We start from the raw sequence: 7382 nt of genomic DNA, 5'->3' as shown, positions 1-7382 counted from the left end.
TGTGACCCTGCTTAGTAATGCAGTGATCTCAACTGTACGCAGTACTCTGGCTGTGGCCTAACTAGTGTTTTATACAGTTCTGGCTTAACCTCCCTGTTCTTATGCTCTCAGTCTTATTTACTAAAGGAAAGTGTTCCATATGCTTTCTTATCCACCTTATCAACCTGTCCTATTACCCACCTTATCTACCTGTCCTATTACCCACCTTATCTACCTGTCCTATTACCCACCTTATCTACCTGTCCTCTTACCCACCTTATCTACCTGTCCTATTACCCACCCTATCTACCTGTCCTATTACCCACCTTAGCAACCTGTCCTATTACCCACCTTATCTACCTGTCCTATTACCCACCTTATCTACCTGTCCTATTACCCACCTTATCTACCTGTCCTATTACCCACCTTATCTACCTGTCCTATTACCCACCTTATCTGCCTGTCCTATTACCCACCTTATCAACCTGTCCTATTACCCACCTTATCAACCTGTCCTATTACCCACCTTATCTACCTGTCCTATTACCCACCTTATCTGCCTGTCCTATTACCCACCTTATCAACCTGTCCTATTAACCACCTTATCTACCTGTCCTATTACCCACCTTATCTACCTGTCCTATTACCCACCTTATCTACCTGTCCTATTACCCACCTTATCTACCTGTCCTATTACCCACCTTATCTACCTGTCCTATTACCCACCTTATCTACCTGTCCTATTACCCACCCTATCTACCTGTCCTATTACCCACCTTATCAACCTGTCCTATTACCCACCTTATCTACCTGTCCTATTACCCACCTTATCTACCTGTCCTATTACCCACCTTATCAACCTGTCCTATTACCCACCTTATCTACCTGACCTGGTTCAGGGATCTGTGAATATACACTCCAAATTCCCTCTGTTCCTCTACGCCTCTCATTATCCTCCCATTTATTATCTCGTCTTTTGCCTTGTTTGACCTCCCCGAATGCATCATCTCACCCTTCTCCACATTGAATTCCATTGGCCATTTTTCTGCCACCTCATCGATACCTTCCTGCAGTTTACAGCTTTCTTCCTCACTATCGACCACAATACCAACATGCTTTTATCATCTTCAAACTTCCTCATCATGGCCTCTACATTTAAATCTAAATCATTGATATATACCATGAACAGCAAGGGACCCAGTACTGAGCCCTGTGGAACCCCAATGGAAACAGCCTTCCAGTCACAAAAACACTGTTGACCTTTGCTTCCTGTCACTGAGACGATTTTGGATCCATTTGCCACTTTCCTTTAGATCCCATGATGTATTAATTCTCTGATCAGTCTGCCATGTGGGACTTTGTCAAAAACCTTGCTAAAATCCATGTAGACTACATCAAATGCACTAACCTCATCAAGCCACCCCAAACATTTCAATCAAATAGCCAGATACAACCTTCTCTTAATAAATCCATGATGACTGCCCTTGATTAATCCATGCCTTCCTAAATAATTACTTGCCCACAACTGAGATTAGCCTGACTGGCTTAATCCATTCCTCCCTTTGTAAATAACAATACAATATTAGCTTGCGTCCAGCACCAGGCCTGTAGCTAGAGAGAATTGGAAAATAATGGTCAGAGCCTCCACTATTTCTTCTCTTGTTTTTCTTAGCAGCCTGGGATACCTCTAATCTGGACTGGGTGATTTGTCCATTTTCAAATAATTAAATATTTCCTCTCTCATTATGTTTATCCCATAGAATATTTTACACTCCTCCTCAACTACAATGTATGCATTGTCCTCTTCGTTTATGAAGACAGATGCAAAGTATTCATGAAGAACCATGCCAATGTCTTCTGTCTCCACACCCGTTACCTTTTTGGTCTCTATTAGGCCCTTCTCTTTCTTTTTGCTCTTTATGTATTTATAAAATATCTTTGGATTTTCCTTAAATTTACTCAACAATATTTTCTCATGCCCTCTCTTTACTTTCCCAATATCCTTTTTAATTTCACCCCTGGGCTTTCTTTACACTTTCTGCAATATTAAGCTCTGGGTGGAGTTAAGATTCTAATTGAATGGTAGAACAAGCTCAAGGGGCTCTCCATATCCCACCTCCCCACTTCTCTCTGTATCCCTTAACCCCACCTTCTCTCAATGTGCCAGAGTACATAAATTATAATTTCCAATGGTTGATAGAAAAAGGAATCATAGCCACAAGATTATATGTGGGAGATTTAGAGGCAGTGTCATTCACTCGCTTTAGCTGAGGCAGAAATAATGTCAGTATTTCAGACTGAATTGGACATGAGGATGAAGAGATGTGGCAACAGGCGGGTAAACGTGCTGAGGACTTACAGCTTTGCAGGGAGGAGAAACATGGACTGGTTGAGCTGAATGGTCTGTTTCCATATTCCATGCCCATTTCTGTGTATTTCCCTTGTTACTAAATAAAGTGGTTTGATTAAATCACTTAGATCTTTATTTCTTGAAATAAAACAGACTGTGGCACAATCAACATCCTGGGGGTTACCATTGACCAGAAACTGAACTGGACTTGCCATATAAATACTGTGGCTACAAGAGCAGGTCAGAGGCTGGGAATCCTGTGACGAGTAACTCACCTCCCGACTCCCCAAAGCCTGGCCACCATCTACAAGGCACAAGTCAGGAGTGTGATGGGATTACTCCCCACTTGCCTGGATGAGTGCAACTCCAACAACACTCAAGAAGCTTGACACCATCCAGGACAAAGCAGCCCACTTGATTGACACCACATCCACAAACATTCACTCCCTCCACCACCGATGCACAGTAGCAGCAGTGTGTACCATCTACAAGATGCACTGCAGGAATTCACCGAAGCTCCTTAGACAGCACCTTCCAAACCCACAACCACTACCACCTAGAAGGACAAGGGCAGCAGATACATGGGAACACCATCACCTGGAAGCTCCCCTCCAAGTCACTCACCATCCTGACTTGGAAATATATCGCCGTTCCTTCACTGTCGCTGGGTCAAAATCCTGGAACTCCCTCCCTAACAGCACTGTGGGTGTACCTACACCATATGGACTGCAGCGGTTTAAGAAGGCAGCTCACCACCACCTTCTAAAGGGGCAATTAACGATGGGCAATAAATGTTGGCCTAGCCAGTGATGCCCACATCCCATGAATGAATAATAAAAATCAGGTCAGGTCAGACTGCATTTGTATAAAGCAATGATTGGGGAGATTCATCCCTCAGGGCATTGACACTGTGTGGCATTAACCTTAGAAACAATTTGTGAATCTGATGGTTCCCATCACTACACCCCCATCAGCACCTCAGAGCCATCACCCTCCACCTACCACCACACTCGCCCCACCCCGGGGGCTCTCTCTTCGTATATACACTAACTGTTCTCCAGGTGAATCAGCTATTCACCAGTCTTTTTGTTTGCTGCTACCCTTTATCTTCTGCCCTTGAAGTTTATTCACCAGCCCCAGTCTCATCACCTTCAGTTTACTCACATTAAAAAATGCCTGTCACTTGTCAACCCAATCCATCACCATCCTCAACGTTTGGTCTCCTTTTCTCTCTCTCTTACAGTCAGCAAACTTAAATCACCCTAATGACAAGTTTGTGAAACACTAAGTGATTTTCAAAACAGAAATTTATTTAAGCAAAATAGCTCTCTAACCAATTCACAGGTGATGTACTGAGCACATGGACAAGATGGAAGCAGCAAATGATAGACAGAGCTAAGCGATCCTATATCCAACAGATCAGATCTAAGCTCTGCAGTCCTGCCACATCCAGTTGTGAATGGTGGTGGACAATTAAACAATTCACTGGAGGAGGACGCTCCACAAATATCCCCATCCTCAATGATGGAGGAGCCCAGCACATCAGTGCAAAAGACAAGGCTGAAGCATTCGCAACAATCTTCAGCCAGAAGTATTGAGTGGATGATCCATCTCTGCCTCCTCCAGAGGTCCTCAGCATCACAGATGTCCATCTTCAGCCAATTTGATTCACTGATATACAGCCCCAACTCCAATGTCCCACCTCTAATGCTCCGATATCCCTCAACCCAACTCTCCGATATCCAACACCCAACTCTCCGATATCCCCCAACACTTCGATATCCCCCCCAACACTCCAATATTGCCCCCAGCTCTTCGATATCTACCTACAGCTCTCCAATATCCTGCCCAATACTCCGATATCCCCCACACCCAACATTCCAGTATCGCTCCCAACACTCCGATAGCCCCCCAACACACCGATATCTCCTCAACACTCCGATATCCAACCCCCAACACTCCGATAGCCAACACCCAATACTCCGATATCTACCCCCAAGATTCTGATATCCACCCCCAACACTCTGATATCCCTGCCCAACACTCCAATATCCCCCCCAACACTCCAATATCCCCCACAACACTCCGATATACATCCCCAAAACTCTGATATCCTCGCCCAACACTCTGATATCCCCCAACACTTCGATATCTACCCCCAACACTCTGATATCCCGCCCAACACTACGATATTCCCACCCAACACTTGGATATCCCCACCCAACATTCCAATATCCTCTCAACATTCCAATATCCCCCAAACATTCCGATATCCACCACCAACTCTCCTATAACCCCGCCCAACACTCCCGATATCCCCCCCCAACACTCCGATATCCCCGCCCAATACTCTGATATGCACCCAACACTTCGATATCTATCCGCAACACTCCAATATCCCACCCAATACTATGATATTCCCACCCAACACTTGGATATCCCCACCCAACATTCCAATATCCTCTCAACATTCCAATATCCCCCAAACATTCCGATATCCACCACCAACTCTCCTATAACCCCGCCCAACACTCCCGATATCCCCCCCCAACACTCCGATATCCCCGCCCAATACTCTGATATGCACCCAACACTTCGATATCTATCCGCAACACTCCAATATCCCACCCAATACTATGATATTCCCATCCAACATTCGGATATCCCCACTCAAAACTCCAATATCCTCTCAACACTCCAATACCCCCCAACACTCCAATATCCTCTCAACACTCTGATAACCCCCAACACTCCAATATCCCCCAACACTCCCATATCCACCCCCAACACTAAGATATCCACCCCCAACAGTCCAATATCCAACCCCTAACCACTCCGATATCCTCCTCAACACTCCAATATCCCCCACCCCCAACACTCCGATATCCCCCAACACTCTGATATCGCCTCCCAAAACTCCGATATCTCCCACCCACCATACTCCGACATCCCCCCAACACTTCGATATCTACCCCAAACACTCCAATATCCTGCCCAACCCTCCAATATTCCCACCCAACACTCGGATATCCCGCCCAACACTCAGATATCCTGCTCAACACTCAGATATCCTGCCTAACACTCAGATATCCCGCCCAACACTCGGATATACCGCCCAATACTCCGATATCCTGCCCAACACTCCGATATCTCCCCCAACACTTCGATATCTACCCCAAACACATCAATATCCTGCCCAACCCTCCGATATTCCTACCGAATACTCGGATATCCCACCCAACACGCGGATATCCTGCCCAACACTCCGATATCCCCCCAACACTCCGATAGCCCCTAACTTTCTGATATCCCCACAACACTCTGATATACCGCATCCCTCCAACTCTCCAATATCTCCCCCAACACTCCAATACCCTCCACCCACCAACACTCCGATATCCCCCACCCAACACTCTGATACCTCCCACCCAAGAGTCCAATATCTGCATTCAACACCCTGATATCCCCCGACACTCCGATATCCCTCACCCACACTCCAATATCTCCCTCAACACTTCAATAACAATCGCCAGCATTCCAATATCCCACCCAACACTCCGATATTCCCACCCAACACTTGGATATCCCGCCCAAAACCCGGATATCCCACCCAGCACTCCGATATCCCCAACACTCCAATATCCCCCCAACTCTCCGATATCCCTGTAACACTCCAATATCCCGCACTCCCCAACTCTCCAATATCTCCCCAACACTCAGATACCCTCATCCACCAACACTCCGATATCGGCACCCAACACTCCGATATCCAACTCCCAACACTCCGATATCCCCCCAACACTCTGATATCCCCCAACACCCTGACATCCTCCACCCCCAACACACTTATATCCCCCGACACTCCGATATCCCCCACCCACCCACACTCCGATATCTCCCTCAACACTTCAATATCTACCCCCAACATTCCAACATCCCGCCCAACACTCCGATATTCCCACCCAACATTGATATCCCCCCCACGCTCTGATATCACTGCCCAACCCTCTAATAGCCCCCCAACATTCCAATATCCCTCCCACACTCCGATATCCCCCCAACTCTCCGATATCCCTGCAACACTCCGATATCCCACACTCCCCAACTCACCAATGTCCTCCCAACACTCCGATACTCCCACCCACCAACACTCCGATATCCGCACCCAATGCTCCGATATTCCCAACACTCTGATATCCCCCCACTCTGATATGCTCCCCAACACTCCGATATCCACCCCCAACACTCCGATATTCCCCCAACATTCCGATATCATTGTCCATCCCTGGTTGTCCTTGAGAAGGTGGTGGTGAGCTGCCTTCTTAAACCGCTGCAGTCCATGTGGTGTAAGTACACCACAGTGCTGTTAGGAAGGGAGTTCCAGGATTTTGACCCAGCGACAGTGATGGAATGGCGATATATTTCCAAGTCAGGATGATGAGTGACTTGGAGGGGAATTTCCAGGTGGTGGTGTTCCCATCTATTTTCTGCCCTTGACCTTCTAGATGGTAGTGGTCGTGGGTTTGGAAGATGCTATATAAGGAGCCTTGGTGAGTTTCTGTAGTGCATCTTGTAGATGGTACACACTGCTGCTACTGTGCATCGGTGGTGCAGGGAGTGAATGTTTGTGGATGTGATGCCAATCAAGTAGGCTGCTTTGTCCTGGATGGTGTCAAGTTCTCGAGTGTTGTTGGAACTGCACTCATCCAGGCAAGTGGGGAGTATTCCATTACACTCCTGACTTGTGCCTTGTAGATGGTGGACAGGCTTTGGGAGTTCGGAGGTGAGTTACTCGTTGCACGATTTCTGGCCTCTCACCTGCTCCTGTAGCTACAGTATTTATATGGCTAGTTCAGTTTCTGGTCAATGGTAACCCAAAGGATGTTGATAGTGGGGGATTCAGTGATTGTAATGCCATTGAACGTCATGGGGCGATGGTTAGATTCTCTCTTGTTGGAGATGGTCATTGCCTGACACTTGTGTGGCATGCATGTTACTTGCCACTTGTCAGCCCAAGTCCGAATGTTGTCCAGGTCTCGCTGCATTTGGACAT

The sequence above is a fragment of the Cetorhinus maximus genome, chromosome 18, assembly GCF_964194155.1.
Source record: "Cetorhinus maximus chromosome 18, sCetMax3.hap1.1, whole genome shotgun sequence".
Classification (NCBI taxonomy): domain Eukaryota; kingdom Metazoa; phylum Chordata; class Chondrichthyes; order Lamniformes; family Cetorhinidae; genus Cetorhinus; species Cetorhinus maximus.
Note: the sequence above shows the minus strand (reverse complement) of the source record.